Source organism: Dama dama, chromosome X (genome assembly GCF_033118175.1).
Source record: "Dama dama isolate Ldn47 chromosome X, ASM3311817v1, whole genome shotgun sequence".
In the NCBI taxonomy this organism is placed as follows: domain Eukaryota; kingdom Metazoa; phylum Chordata; class Mammalia; order Artiodactyla; family Cervidae; genus Dama; species Dama dama.
Window position 1 is genome coordinate 28,502,345 of NC_083714.1, and position 17,004 is coordinate 28,519,348.

At 41.0% G+C, this 17,004-nt stretch overlaps 1 protein-coding gene across 1 annotated transcript in view; it reads right to left on the reverse strand.

Annotated features, from left to right (window-relative positions):
- Positions 1 to 7,708, reverse strand: part of TENM1 (teneurin transmembrane protein 1) — an 887,850-nt gene extending 880,142 nt beyond the window's left edge. The window contains exon 1 of the mRNA XM_061137497.1: positions 7,670 to 7,708. The gene's annotated coding sequence lies outside the window, so the exon portion shown is untranslated. The remainder of the gene's footprint in view (positions 1 to 7,669) is intronic.
- Between the last annotated feature and the right edge of the window lie 9,296 nt (positions 7,709 to 17,004).

The window sequence follows — 17,004 nt, forward strand, 5'->3', positions numbered from 1 at the left end:
AGTATAAATTCAAAATGTTGATCAGAAACATTTTGTTGATAGCAATTGAGTTAGCTAGGAACATTTCAGGTTTAGAAAGCTTCCAGCCACTGTATGGTTGTAGTGTATTTATACAACTCTATATTTAAACACAGGTGGTAATTAGCAAGATTGAGACACTTTTAATAAGGCATCATCATAGGTGCAAAGGATGTGTAGCATAAGATGAGTTCATTATCAATAACTTTCCTGAATTAATCATCTCTTAGGACATTTACTTTTAAATGTATCTAAAAAAAACATGGATTATTGGGATAGGCCATCTGCGGTATCTTTTTCCTAATTTCTCTGAACAACTGAAGAGTTTTCTTAAAATGTCTATCCACTGCTGGGACACAGGGATTGCAATATCTAATATACCAATTGTCCAGTTAATCTGGCACTTTCTCTTTGACAGGTGTCTCAACCAGATAGAGGCATTAAAATTAATATAAACACTTAGAATCCACCTAATTATACAAGACCTTGAAACTGGGAAATTTTCTCCTTGACCTTAGCTGGTGATCAGATTTTCCCTGAAGTATGCAAACTGATAGCAATGTACTTTTTATTCTGGCTGCTTTAAAAACTCCCATTCACACACACAGTTAAAAACACTAAGCTGTGATTCCAAACATTAAAATGAAACCGATTTCCTTTGATAAAAGCATATAGGGGTTCTACTTAAAGTCACACACATATACATGCACACACATATAAATACATATATTCAATCAGCATTCTGAATATTTACAGTATCTTTCATCTAAATATGAAAACATTAATTTCTGGGCTTCCCAGGTGGCGCTAGTGGTAAATAACCCTTCTGCCAATGCAAGAGACCCAAGAGATACAGGTTCGAGCCCTAGGTCAGGAAGATTCCCCTGGAGAAGAAGATGGCAACCCACTCCAGTATTCCTGCCTGGAGAATTCCATGGACCGAGGAGCCCGGCGGACTACAGTCCATGGGGTCGCAAAGAGTCAGACATGATTGAAGCAACTTAGTATGCATGCATTAATTTTTAAAGGGAAACTGAGGTTGTATCTTCATAACATCATTTAGATAGAGAGTTAAAATTAACTGATTATATATTTGGAACAATTCAGATGATTAATTATTTTGTTCACTATACATCCAAAACTCAAGCATCTGCTGAAAAGTTAGAGGAAATCAACATGACAAAGATATGACACAGACAGATACTAGGAAATCTACATGATCAATAATGATGATTGAAATTTTTATGTTTTACTCAGATATTCTGGTAATTTTACTCAGACATGGCTCAAAAATAAACCAGTTAACAAAATATATGCAATTCAATACCTGACAACTGGATAATGATATCAGAAATATTCCTTAAAATGTAAAAATGAAAATATTATTTTTCCTAAATTTTTAAATCACTACTTCATTCTATCTTTAATAATTCTATCTGAGACATTTGTATTTTGAAGTTCTAGTCACTTTCAAACAGAAAATTACTTGGTGACATATAAATATAGATATAGATTTAGATCTCCATTCTTTTTTTTCTCACCAAAATCCTTTTTGAGAATCACTCTTTCTTAGCCATAATATAGAAATTTGTTTACAGCTATAAATTCAGGGGAAAAAAATATTTAGTTTATCAGAACCCATAGCTGATAATATTGCAAAAGGCTTAACATGGATTGCAATTCAGCTCATATTAGACTTTGTGATGCCCAAATTCAATTTTGTTAGTCATAATCAGCCACAAAAATGTTACAAAAGAATATGAGAAACACTAAAAGGCAATTTCCTCATTGTTGACTACTTATCAACTGACAACTTAGTCAATTAAAATTAAAACAATCAGTATGCTTTATGGTGATGGGTAAAATGTGTGTTTTACAGATTTCAAATAAATGTATTCAAATCCATTTGGTCTCTGTAATAAAAAAAGTGGGGCATAGATATTTTAATAAAATTATTTTTATAATTGAAAAGGGAAAATAAACAATCTTACCAGAAAATTCAAGCATCATTTATATTTAACTTTACTGTGATCTCTAACTAGGCTTCTTAAAGTCTATAAAATCATAATTTTACTGAACATATTTTTTCAATGCAATAGCTAATATGAAACTATTTTATAGCTGTGACATTCTCATAGAACAAAAAAACTCTCTGTAGCATACACATAAATATCAATAAAGTGAAGTGAAGTCGCTCAGTCGTGTCCGACTCTTTGCGACCCCATGGACTGCAGCCCACCAGGCTCCTCCGTCCAGAGGATTTTCCAGGCAAGAGTACTGGAGTGGGTTGCCATTTCCTTCTCCAGGGGATCTTCCTGACTCAGGGATCAAACCTGGGTCTCCCACATTGCAGGCAGATGCTTTACCCTCTAAGCCACCAGGGAAGCCCTATAAATAAATAAATAAATATCAATAGGAATGCACAAATCAAAGTTCTCTTTTTGTGACTAGTTTTAAAGAACTGCTTGATTAGGGACAATGGGGGTTGCAGTAAGATCTTCAGGAAAATGACAGTGATGGCACTGATTTTTGTTCTGCTTGTCTATTGCTCACAAATTCAATCCCCTAGCCTTTTATAGTTACTCTCAGGGACCAACAGGATGGCATGAAATTAAATTAACAAGCAGGTTCCCATCCTGAATTAGTGACTCCCAGCTGTCTGTCCCGTCTAGTTTCCATGGCAGTGGAAGAATCGGTGAAAAGTGAGGTGCAGGAAATTGTTAAGAAGCCAACATATCAAACTCTTTAAGTTGATTTCTTTAAACTGATGAATCAGTACCGGGGGTGGAGGTAGGGGAGATAGAATTGAAGTTAAAGTGTTTTATTTCCTGGCTTTTTGAAAAGGCCAGTGTGTTTCTGTTTTTGTCACTGCCTTGTCACTGCATCTCCTTAAACATTTCATAGAATGCTGTAGATTCAGGGTAGCATTTGGCTCATTATATGTGTTATAGTAGCCCAAGAGTGTTTAAGGTACTCTACATGTATTTTAAACGGTTTCACTTTATGTCTTTCTTTTTTGACATAGGTATTAAGACTCATCAGCTTGTTAATGACTCCAGAATATCCAGAGACCAAGTAAAAAATTCTTTCAACCAACCAGATGTTTGTTTGCATCACCTCAAACAGTGGGATGGTTGACGGAACTTTTCACTCACATATTTAGGTGTCACCTAGATACAGCCATAGAGACCTGTCATAAGTACCCAGGAAAAAAATATTAATCTTGGCACATATCTACCATAAACACAGATATGAAGGCTCTGAGTAAGAGCTTCTCAGGGCGTGATCCACTGATATAAAAAGAGATGATTTAACACATTTTCCTGTGTCTATTTTTCCAATTCCCTTCTCCAATCCATTTTAAGTAGGTGGGAATGGAGAACCCAATATTTCAGAATCATTACATCACATTGAAAACATCATCCAAGAGATAGTGGTTAGTTGGCATATATGCATGTTTCACCATATGCTATTGTTTACCTAAAGTGGAGGCCTGGACAGGAAGTAAAAGTCAGAATTTTTTTTAAGCTGTAAATTATCCAAGATTATACTTCCAGGTCTAGAAATGAGTCCTAAAGTTACATAAGAATTTAACAGGCTTTATTTATTGACTCTAAATGATTATTTTTAAAGCATTAATGATTCAACATCAACTGTAAAAATATTTACTATCTCCAATTAAAACTAGTTTGCTTTGATTATATATAGAAATGTTCACAGAACAATTCAGTACAAATATTGTTACAAAACAATTTTCATTTTATGCCATCATACTCCAATTCACTCAGCCCTATTTCTCATGAGTTCCAAATGTAAGCAATTTCATTGGTCTTGCTAAATTGTACCACAGTACATCTAGCAAACTATAAAATCTCTATACATTATATAAATTGTCATTACAGGGTACCACATACAGTAGACACACATATGGTTGGACCATCAAGGTTGTTTGGAATAATTAAAAGCTGTGTGAAACCTTTTATAGCATTCACCTGCTCAAACTAAGCACAGTTCTAGCTGGTTCTACATGATATTTACTTTCCTCATTTCTTAAAAAAAAAATCAATGGAAAACAGAAAGGAAAAGAAAGTATATATTAAGCCAGGAATCAGAATGTTTTACCGTCTAGGGGAAGGAAATGGAGTAATTTCAATTCAAAACAGTAATTTAATCTAATATTCAGAATCTGCAGATGATTTAAAGCAGTTTTTGTATATGGAAACAGTTTTGAAAGCTGATTCCTTTTAATTTTTTATACTCAGCAGCTTTATTTCCAGTCATTGATATATTCTATTGATCACAATTGCTATTAATAAATACTATCCTTCACAATATTCTTTATCATTTAATCTGCCTGTAGTTGTGCTAGTAATCCAATTCAAACCATTCTTCCAAGTGGTAAAGGAAGGGAAGCTTCTTATAAAGAAAAAAAAAAGCATGCATAGATTACTACTTTCAAGGGTAAATCTACATACAGGAGCTTAAAGAAACATATATAATATTAATAAAATCATCATACATGTTTCATATCTGATGCATGGCATTCTCATGAGATTCTTTCTAAAAGTGTGTGTGCATGATGTGTGTGTGTGCGTGAGAATGCTAGAACAAATATGTGAATATTATAAGAAAATTTGCTTTCATTAATTAATCTTTGCATCAAGTATTCAAAGTATTGCTCTTCTTTTGACCTCAGGTCAGTAAATAAGTAAGTAAATAGATAAATAAATCACTTGTTTGGGAAGCCTTAGGAAATTTATTAACCATAATCTATACCAAGTACTCGACAACTATACTGAAAACTGAAACTGATGGACTTTCAGGAAAAGCAAGCTTCAAGTAAAAATTACATGGATTCTAATTGCTATTTCTAACATAAAATGGAAAAAAAAAACTTTGTTAATGCTGAACCTTCTAACCATTTCCAAGTTTTAAGACTTTCATGGAAAATAAGCTTTCTGTTTTCAGAGGCAACATATCAAAAGAATACTGTGCAGTTTGACCAGTTAAAGTCATATTGTACAGAATAAACTTGAATGTTGGACTGTTCTGTTTCAGCAAGAATCTTAGTATTAAAGGCATCAGAAAGGTACAATGACTATAAGGGAAACTACGATCATGTCAGCATTATTTACACAGATGATAGTGAAGTGAAACACCAAGACCTTTAGAGTATTTAGATTTCGAATTAGGCCTTTGAATGAGATGGTAGTTAATATACAATCTGATTTTACTTTTTAACACAGCTATTTGTTTCAATATTTGGAATCTCACTTAATCTTATAGCACAATGACTCCACAAAGCATTCTTTCCTTCAGTTTCATTGTATATTTTGTCAAATGACATGACTATTCTTAATTCATAATGGGAACCTAGAACTAATGGTAAATACAAATTCATGTATTCAAAAAATACTTAGTTTGTACTATGTGTCTGGCACGGTTCTAGGGACTAGACTCTATTGGTTTTATTATACAAATGTTAACATTTGTTCATTGAGCTGTTTTCCAGAAACACCTGATTTTCAAAAACATTCTGGGGGACAATCTGAAAACTTTTAAGTAACATTTAGAGCATGGATTCATTTTAGAAATTACCTGAATCCATTTCCGAATGCATCTTGGGACTTTATTATCATTAAAAGATTCCAACATTACTTTGACATACTTACACACTACCCTTTAAAAAAAAACTTTCCAATGGTAAATTATTTAACACATCACACACACATAAAATGTCTTATGAACCTGGACAAAAATGGCAAAATTAATTCTGCTTTTCCAGTTATCTACTTAAAGGGTCATACTAATGCCTTATGAAAATTCATTTTCCCCCCACATTGCAGGTATTAAGAGCAGGGGGGTGGTAAGCAAGCAAGTAAGTAAATGCTGGGTAACCAGGGAGCAGAATGTAAGGCTGTGGATTTCCTTTTAATAATAATAAAGCCTTTCCTCTTTCTTAGCAGCACAGGGGTGCCCTATGCTCCAAATCGGAAGTCTTCGGACTAAGAAGACAGACAAGGATATTTCAATCAAAAGATAAAGCAGACATTTGCAATGTTTTCCCCAAACAGGTTGAGAGTAGCAATTGATTCTCATAGTATAGTGTACCTGGTTTGTTAATTATGACCACAGAACAACAATCTAAAATTCAAGGAAGCTGTCTGTGACCCTTAGCGCAAACGCAATCAATTAAGTGCTAATCTAACAGTGCCTAATAGGATCCACTGGGGTGTTTCGTTTCCTTTTGGTTTCTAAAACCGAGTGGCTACTAATTTCTCTACTATGGCACTAGGAACTTCTTTTTGTATTTTTTCTGGCCACCTCAAATACTCCTCCGAATTAACATTCCAGGTAAATTAAAAAAAAAAAAAAAAAAAAAGGAAAGTTCAGGACGTCTCCCGACCAATTGCTTCATTTTGGAGACCTACCCATATTATCAAATCGCCAGTAGCAGTGATGCAGATCCGCTAAGCCCCAAAGCTACCGACGGCTAGCATGAGCTGCAAACCAGCCCCCGCCCCCGCCCCTGCTCTCCCGGTGGCGAAATAGATGTCGAGACAACATCTACGAGTGGAGTGAGATCGTCCGTCTCCGCAACTGTAAACAGCCGACCGCACTAGGTTTGCTGAAATGTTTAAATATACTCCTGACTGCAAACACATCCACTCACCAAGTCGCGCTGTCTCCCCGTCTCCACCTCCTAAAATTGAACTGGCAACCTGCCCGTTGTAGGGTAAAAGTGAGGTTCCATTTCCCCAGGTATGCCTAGAGGGTACCTGGCACTCTGCAAACGTGCTAGCCGCTGCTAGATGGCCCGGACCACATCTCAGGCTAAAATGCGAAAACACACAAACCCGCGCAGCTGAGCGCGTGGTGAAAGCCAACACCGACGGCTCCCAGAGCACCGACTGCAGCGTAATGACTGTCTCTTGACAAAGATTGGAGTGTAGGAAGGACGCATTGGTTAGGGCCCCAGACGGCGTGGCTTAGAAGGAGGTCCTGGAGTTTCCCCCGGAACCTGGACTCCCCGAGTGTGGTTCCAAGAGAAATTCGAAAGCAAACAGGTTACTCAAGTGCGTCCTAGACCCTAGACATCTTCTCTCAGAGAGACAGGAGCGGGACCCGAGTGGCCGAGCCCCTGGCGGACGCTCCAGGTGGGGAAAACGCTGGAGCAGAGGCGCCCCCTCGTCTCTCCTCGGACCGAGCCCGCCCCCCTCCTCAGCGGCCAGGTCCACTTGTTAGAGCGCCCGGGCTCTGCGCGCCAGCCGAGGCGAGGCCCGCGCCCCCGGCCCTTCAGAACCGGAGGAGTTGGTTGGCAAAAGTGTCGCCCGAGAAGCCTAGTGAGCCCTCGCAGGGCAGCGCCCCCAGGGCCCGCTGAAAGCTTGAACTGCGGACAAGGCCGACCTCCCATATGCCCCGGGTGGTCCAGAGCCCCGGGCCGGGCAAAGACCTGGAGAGGAAGGAGCCGAGGTTCTGCCACCTCGGGCAGGGCTCTCTGAGCGGACGCTGCCCGCCACTCAGGGCCGGGAGCCGCCATCCGCCGCCTGCAGCCTCGGGGCGAAGTTCGCCGGGAGTCCTCGGGGTGGGAGGTGCGAGGGTAGGGGCCGCGAACCAAAGAGGAGGTGGGAGCCGGGAGCAACGCACCTACCTAGTCCAGGCGCAAGTTTCCGCGGCGTCCCCAGGTGCGGTCCCCCGCCCCCTCGCCAGGTGCTCAGCCCCGCCGGGCGCTGCCGGAGCCCGGGACCGCAGGCGTCTCAGCCGGTTCCTGCGGGAAACGACTGTAAATCCACATTACTGTTCGAGCTGCCGCTCGGGCCCCAGCATCGCTCTCCTCCGCTCGGTCGCGACGGTGCTCTGAGCCGGCAGCCGCCGGGGCCAGGTACCGAACCTGGCTACTACCGCGCCAGCGGACGATCGCTGCCCGGAGGGTGCTAGCGCCCGGGGTCGTATGTGGGTGCGAGAGTGTGTATACGCGTGTGTGTCCGTGAAAGAGAGTGTGCGTGTGTGTGCGAGCAGAAGGGATGAGCTCAGCCCCCGGGGCACTCGGAGGTGAACTCCGGGCTCAGCCGGAGCCGGCCGCGCTCCCGGGTGCGGGGCGTCTGAACGGCTGATGGCTGTGCTCTCGTTGCTGTGGCCGCCGCCGCCGCGCTCTAAGGCTGGTCGCGGTGGTGCAAAAAAATGTTTCTCCGCTACTCGAGACCAAAAAACCTGCCCTGTCTACTGAGCATGCCCGGTTTGACAGTTCCACAGCCAAGGGTTTTTTTTTTTTTTTTTTTTCCTCCCTTTTCCACCAAGACTCCAGGTTTTAGCCGCAGCTGAGATGGGGTGGGGAGGAAGGGGGAGCTCCGGAGGAGGAGCAGAAGAGCAGGGCTGAGGGAGCAGGTAGCGGGCAAAGGAAAGGGAAATCAAAATGAGAAAGATCACGGTGTCAGAGGGTGGAGGGAGGGGAAGGAGAAAGCTGGGGGTGGGGGAGCAGAGGAAGGAAATATGGATCAACAAAATTTAGATTTCGTACCACGATGAGTTCCCGGCCAGAGTACTCTCAAGACCAGCTTCTATTTTCTCCAGAGGGTTAGGTGGGGGGTGGGGTTCGGAGAAGTGTTTGTCATCCCCAAATCAACCTGGGAGAGTGTTTTATAGTCAAGACATACACAAACGCACGCGCTGTTGCACACACACACACATACACAGAAGCGCGATCACTACCGCGATGTGTAAAGCCTGAGGACTGACTTAGAATGCAAAGTCTCTTGCCAGCATAACTTTAGCAAAAAAAGAAAAAAGCGAGGTGGCGGAGAGAGACAGAGAAATGTTTGGGTTCCTCCTTTCCCCCTCTACCCCGCCTTCTAGAAAAGCCCAGCCCGTGAGTGCGGTGCGAAGGAGACCCGCAAGCTTTCTTAGCGTCGGTCCATGAGAGAGAACCGCCGACTGCCTCTCGCTGACAGCGTGACCTCAGGGAGCCAAGGCCGGCCACACGCAGCCTCCTGGCGGCGCGTCGGGTCAGCGCTGACACTCTTCCCCCCACCCCCGGAGCCCGGCCCTGCGCTCCAGCCGCTGCCCGGCCTGGTCGCCCAGCTCCCCGGGCTCCCCAACCGGCTCCGCCCCTCACCCAGGTTCGGTCCGTGCCCCAAGCCCTGGATCCCTCCTTTCCCACCCTCTTGAGCTTCCGCGAAAAAGCGGAAAGGCGGAATCTGCACGCTCAGAAACTCGCTTTGGGAACCTAAGGAGTCCTACTGGGCATGCTCAGGACTTGGGGCGCCTCGCGTGGAGTAACTCTCCAGCCGCCAATGTCTGCACGGCTGGGCCAGATGTGAGTCTGAAGTAGGAGACGTCGACCCCGGATCGGGCTTTGGCTCCGGCTCCGGGAAGGGCGGCGGCGACGCCCACAGTCGCCTTCTCCTTCCCGGCTTCCCGGCGAGAGCAAGACGGTGGGAGATACCAAGTGCCGAGGCAGGGGAGAGGCACCAACTGGAGACACGAGCCCGGCGCGCTCCCAGACCCCCTTCCCCCAGCGCCACCCCCGCCGTAGGCAGGTAGGGGGCGCGCTAAGCAGCGGAGAGAGCCCGGTGCGTGTTTGCCGGGACTGCTAGCCTCTAGGTAGAGAAAGAGAGCGCGAAGAGTTGAATTTTCTTTAGGAGACAGACGTTACCGATGGTTTTCTTGAGTGAAGAAAGAAGGGCGTGTGTGAATGTGGATGCGTGCACGCACGTTTGTAATTTTTCTCCGCAAGAGCAGGGCCAGGAAAGCGAGAAACTATTGGCGAGTTGAGAGTCCGCTAGGGGTTGCAATAAGGCACATTTGGAGCCTTGGCTGGCGCTAATTAACAGGAAGAGTTGCTCGCGGCGCGGCGGGCGCTCATCAAAGCTTCCAGCTGTTCTTCTCCCTGGGTGGTGGCAGCTGCGCGGGCAAGGCTTCCAGGCTGGACGGTCCCTGCACTCCCGAGCCGGGAGACCGGATTCGGTTTCCTAAAGAGAGATAGTACAGGGTGACGCCACTGGAGATCTCGGAACCGTGCGTTCCCATCTTCCCAGGTTTTGATACAGGTATTTGCAAAGAGGGAACATTGTAAGCCCAGCACACCAACGAGGGGAGGAACTACAGCGAGCTGAATACTCTCAGGGTAAGAATCAGAGAAGCGAGAGAACGTTTATTCCCATCGTTCCTTTTTAAGCACTGCCTTCAGCTTCGGGCAGGAATCGTTTGGATCACTGCCGCTCACCATCACCCCTCGCTCTGCCAACAAAGAAACAAAAGATGACAACCCGACTCTGTAGGGGGATAGCAACTGCTTCCAGAACTATCTCTCTGTTGGCAGTTGAAAAAGCAATGGGGAAGGGATGGCTATAAAACCTGTGTCTAGCCATCAATATGTAAACCAACATTCCTAAAACCCACTACCCTCCTCCAAAACAAAACAAATACCTGTATATGTGAAAACATATATATTTCGGAGATATATATATATCTCCTAAATAAAGAAAAGATTTCTCATTAAGAAGTACCTGACCAACGAACTGTGGAGGGAAAAGACTTTCAGGATACCTCCTCAATTCCCATCTAAGAGTTCTGGAAGGAGGAAATAGAAACATCTGGTCAGTTACTTCTCCAGTGATTCAAATCAGTTTCTGTGTCTAAGGAATTCTGTAAATAATGATTAAAGAAAGAGTTCCTCATTAATGAAAAGGGAGTTTTGGCAGAATGAGACTTGGATAAATCATTACAGCCATGGAAATGAAATGTACGATTTAAAACCACGATCATCCTCACTCTCACACTTGCTACCTCTTTGTTAGTCATTTCGAAGACCACAGGGAGGAAGGGACGGTTGATACCCAGGGATTTCATGAAAGGAAACTCAGCTTGTTTCTCTCCTGGCAATTTGGCAGTCTGTTTAATCATTTTTTTTGTTTTTTTTTTTTAAAGAAACTCTCCTCTACCGCCTCCTCCTTGTGTTTTCTCTCATATTCTTCCCTCTCATTTTCCTTACCAGTCGTGCACAGCTCCCTGGAGTCCTTAATTCATTTGGTCTGCACCTGTCTCCCTTTAGTTCCTTCAAAAACATTGTTTCCCTTTCTAATTCCAAAGTACAGAGCTCTCTGTCACTTTTCTCCATTTCCGCAGAACTGATTTACTGCTTCTAGAGGTCCATAGCTTGATACTCTAGGTGGATTTCCTAAAGCATTTATTCAACTTCAGAGATGCCCTAGACACATTTAAGTAACAGGAAATTGAAGAATTTTTACGTGTTTTGCTCACGGGACCAGGAATTTCTATTTTGAATGGGGATATCAGAAAGAAGCCACTCTAAATTGCCAGTTTTAGAATGGTCAATGTGAAGGAAAATATAACCAGTTGTAATGGAGCATGCAATCTGTATATGACAGCCAGTTGCCTGGGTTATGTTATTAATATTCAAATAATTTGCTGGGAATTTTAAAAGAGATACCTTTTTGTTAACAAAGACCACACACATGCATGCATACACACATTTATACCCAGAACTAATACAATCACATAAGTTCAATTCAGCTGTTGCATATGGAGCATCTACCTTGTTTCAGGAACTGTGCCAGCACTTAGAATAGTAAAGAAATTGCAGAGACTAAAATATGTTCAAAGATTTGTGAACAACTTACTAATCAACAAGCATAAAATGAATGGCTGTTACCATGTTCCTGGAACAATTCAGTCCTAAAGAACAGTAGTTAGATTTGATTTTTGTTAATCTGTTTAATCCATAGGTTGCATTCTCTGCAAAGAATACATAATGGAAAATATCACTTATTTCAATCTTGTTTCTAAGTACCCTCATAAGTAAAAGTGTAAGTACAATAATATTAGAAGACTGAAGTCAATAACAATTACATAAAGAAAATCAATGTGAAGCATCTGAAATGAAAGTTTTTTTGGGTGCTTGTCTAATGGGCTTCCCTGGTGGCTCAGATGGTAAAAGTGTCTGCCTACAATGCTGGAGACCCGGGTTCGATCCCTGGGTCGGGAAGATCCCCTGGAGAAGGAAATGGCAACCCACTCCAGTATTCTTGCCTGGAAAATACCATGGACGGAGAGCAGTGGACTGCAGTCCATGGGGTCGCAAAGAGTCGGACACGACTAAGCGACTTCACTTTGCTAAATGGTAAGATGATTTCAAAGGCACAGCTTCGGTACATAGTGGTTGTGGTGAACCATTATTTCCTATTGCAACTGATAACAATGTTGTCTGGAGATCAGCTACCAGAGATTATGGATGGTGCCAGGACCGCAGTTTTTGGCTACTATGATTGGAAGCAGGAAAGGTAACTTAATGATTTTGTACCCAATCAGTTTTCGTAAACAGCTATAAAATTGCAGTCACCAGTTTGCTGCTAGGGAGTGCCCATTTCCAGTTAGTCATGGGCCCCTCTGAGAAAAGCAGCCACACTAGAGGAACTTCACTTGAGCTTGATGTGAACAGATTGTGGCCATGATTCTGCATCCATATGTTCAGAACAGATAGTCAGACACATTTTTCACACACCCAAGTAAGACTTGGGAGAACAACAGAAAAGCCAGTTAAAGTCTTCTGTCTACCTACTCCTATCCCCAACTGAAGTCTTCTGTCTACCTAACCCCACCAGGTCTTCCCTGGTGGCTCAGTCAGTAGAGAGTCTGCCTGCAATGTGGGAGACCCGGGTATGACCCCTGGGTCAGGAAGATCCCCTGGAGAAGGGAATGGCAACCCACTCCAGTATTCTCCAGTATCCAGAGATTTCCATGGAGAGAGGAGCCTAGCGGGTTATAGTCTATGGGGTCACAAAGAGTTGGACACGACTGAGTGACTAACAATTTCACTACCTATACCTATTTAGTATCCAGATGGATCCTATGGATCCACTTCTCTGGCTAGAGTTCCAAGGAGAAGAAAAATACATTTTTTTGTAAACTTCGGGCTTTAGCAAGTCACTTTGCATTCCATATAGCAAGCCCTGCTCATGGAAGTATACATTTATAGAGAATATCCCTCACCAGAAGGGTTCCATCAATGTTGCTGCACCTTACTCTCAAAATAAAATGTATCCCTAATACAGATTAATCATAACCTTCAGAAACCAAGACTTCTCAGTAGGGTGTAGTGACAATTTATTTGTATTATTGCTATAATGAATTCAAATAATTGCTTAAATTTAAAATTATAGACCATTTAAAGAATGACACCTTGGGCTTTAATTTATATGAAATTCACTTATGTTTGATATACATACACATAAAAATATGGCAATAACAATAATTTGTTCCCTCATAAAGATGACATAGTGCCTTCCCTTGCAGATCTGAAAGCTGACTTTATGCTAGTGTTTTTCTTTTTATTGGAAATACTTTTAAGAATATTACTTTCTGGCACTTTCTAACTATCACAGTTGTTGAAAAGGGGAGATATTGATTTCAAAATATACCATGATTTCTGTTTGAGAGATGAAATTACACTCCTGAAAAAGAATTTGTAAAGAGTATAGAACAATTAGGATTGGTCTGTTGGCATTTAAATGCATTTGAACTTCTAACTTTTGACCTCATTGTCATAACACTTTAAGTGAATTATCATGATTGACTTACAGTTAACTATTAATTTGTATTGAAATAGCTACAGCATTTTGTGCTTCAAAAACACATGCTTAATAATGGCCATAAGAAGATTTTTATAGCCACATACATTAATAATTGCTACTAGATGCTAACAATTATTAGGATAGTCTATCATAAACAGAATCTAAATGCATTTTGTATGAAAATCAGGAACTAAGATGCTATCATTTTCCATGCAACACAATAAGCACAAAATATTTCATCTCAGATTAAGGAAACAGGCTCCCAATACATATTTTCATTCTCTTATTCATGCTTTCATTAGGCAAAGATTTATAGAATACCCACTATGTGCCTATTCAGTGCTAAGTACTGGAAAGAGAATGGTAAAGAAAACATATTGGTTCCAGCCTTTGTGTAACTTAGAGTCCACTGGCAAGAGATGGATATAACCAATCCCATGAGGAGCACTCTGAAAGTAAAGAACATAGTATTGGCAAGAGAACAGAGGAGACTCAAATTAGATTGAGGTTGAAGCAGTGAGGTAGGCGTCCCTGAGACAGCAGCTACTAATCTGAGGCATGAATGAGTAGTAGTTAGCATTCCAGGCACAGAGTAAAGAATATATGGTATTTGACATGAGAAATGTACAATGTCAAGGTGCAGAAAGAGAGCCTGTGCATCTGGAATGTGGTGAACATGAGTAGTGTATTGGGGTGGGGGTGGCAGAGAGCGACATAAGATGAGGAAGGAGAGGCAGGAAGGAGTCAAATCATACAAGGGTTTAGGGGCCTTGATAAGGGTTTTAGATTTTGTCCTCAGGACAATGAGAGGATGTGCTGTGATCTGATATGCAAGACAGAAAAAGAGACACATTATGTGTAGAACAGTTCAATGACTCTTTACCTGCATCAAATTCTGATACTTGCCAACTCTCAAATAACAACACTTTTTTAAATCCTTATTCTTCCTGACCTATCTGATCCAGAGACTCCCGGGAGCTACTTAGAGACTTGTAGGGTGTCTGTGTAGTCCAGATTATTTTCACAATAATATCAAAATAATATTTGCCTTTCACTCACATTCTGTTACAAATGTACAACAATTAATAGAATGTAAAAGCAACTATGAGAATTTAGCTGTGTTCTATTAGTGTTAGTCACTTAGTCGTGTCTGGCTCTTTGCAACCCCATGGACTATAGCCTGCCAGGTTCTTCTGTCCATGGGATTCTCCAAGCAAGAATACTGGAGTGGGTTGCCATTTCCTTCTCCAGGGGATATTCCTGACCCCTGCATTGCAGGCAGATTCTTTATCATCTGAGCCACCAGGGATTAAGCTAGGTGTTAAAGATAAGAATACAACTCTCCTCAATAATTGTTTGGGGAAAGATGGTACTTTTTCATGAAACTCTTATTTATATTAACATATATTAAGTTTATTACTGTTATTTTAAGTGCATCAGTACATAAATAGTTGATTTCTGCCTGCTTTAACTTCTGATACATAAATATCAATAGAGATAACTCACAAAGATAACAGCAATTTGGGGTTCTTCAAAAAAATTTTAAGAGCATAAAGAGGTCCAGAAACCAATGCCAACCACCAATCTTCTTTTCTTAAAACTGGTTGTGGTTTCCCTCCTATCAGAGTCTTTTTCTGTTCCTAAAAGCTCAGTCCTCAGATTCACAATAAGAAATTGATTTTTACATTGCAATCCATTGCAATAGAATGGTTACTTACAACTACTGTATGATGCATTTTGAAATTATCTACTCCATTCCAACCAAATCATATGCTTTCTTAACCCAGTAACCCACACTTAGAAGAAGCATGAATGATCTCACTCCATTTTAGGTTTCAATAATTACTTCTAGTTTGTTACCTTTGAGACCGTATTCCCTGTCTCAGCATTCCTCCCAGGTGCCACCTCTAATAGCTGGCTGAACATTTCTTACTTAATATTTCACAGTTACCTCAAACTCAACTTGTTTAAAATTGAACTCATCCCTCAAATATTCTTAAATAGTGAATACAGGCATTATAAAAGCTTGTAATCTGAGATTTATATGAACTGACTAAAACTAAAATATATGCATGAAGAAAGGACTAGGAAAAAGAAATCACAATAGCATAGTGATTCATGGGATTGTTAATTTTAATTGTTAGTTTTCATTTTCTTTTTTATATTTTTCTGATACTTACTTTTCTATAACAAGTATGTACTAACTCATAATCAGAAAGCTACTATTAAAAACAGCACTAGTCTTCCTTACACATCCTATATGTCTTCATGCCTTTCATTTTAAAGGTATGATTCTATTTATCTCAAGATTTGCTTTAAACACATTTTTCAGTAATAATCATGTTAATAATGCAAACTTCTCCAGGACCACTTTATTTTATCACCAAAGGAATTCTAATTGCAGGATGGGTATAGGTAGGAGTCACTACCACCAGAAAGACAGTTCATCAGTTTTCTAGGATACCCAATACATTGATTGAATTCTAGATGCTACACGCTTCTGCAACCCTGTCTGTCTTGAAATTATATGAAGTATAGTTTATCCCACAGACCATTAAATGAACACTTGGTTATAATAGGGCAGTCTATCCTTCTGTTCAAATACAATTATGAATAAAATCTAAAACAATCCTGCATCTTAGAACAATCTTAGAATAATCCTGCATCTGTCCATGATGCCCACTCCTTCTCCACCTCTAGTTGTCTGTTCATGTTTATCAGATTTATATCCATTACTGCCTCTTCCAAGAAGCCTTCCCTGAACTTCCATCCTGAAATGCTTTCCCTCCTCTGAATTGCTAAACTGCTTTTCCTTTCTTGGCCCTTATTCCATTCTCCTTTGTATTAGAAGTAGTTATTTAGATGCTTGTTTCTCCCATTGTACTTTTATTTCTTTGAGGGCGTGGACATGTCCTTCTATATATCTCAGTTATACATAGTAGGTCCTTGAGAACTAACTGGGGATAAATTTTTAATTTAACAATTTTATTTCTAAAGCAAAGGATAAAAATAATGAGAATTGAGAAGCTTCTAATATGTTCTGTTTGATCAAATTTAATTGCAATTTAAATTAAATTGTAAATTGTAATTGTAAATCAAATTTCCTACCTCATGCAAGTAATTTTCTTTAAAATCTGGTGCCTTGGTTTAACACAATCCTTAGTCCATGCCATGGGAATGTCTAAGAGGTAAAATTGTGTTTGGAAGAGATTCTTTCTATGTATCTAATAAATTAAGCTTTTTGGATAAGGTATCAATTATCTTCTACTGCATAACAAATTACCTCAAAACTTCTTAGCTTAGCACAACATTTTACCATTTCTCACAACTTTGTGAACTAGAGGGGAATTTTTTCTCCTGGTCTTGCCTGGTCTCATGAAGTAGCTGTACTCAGTTG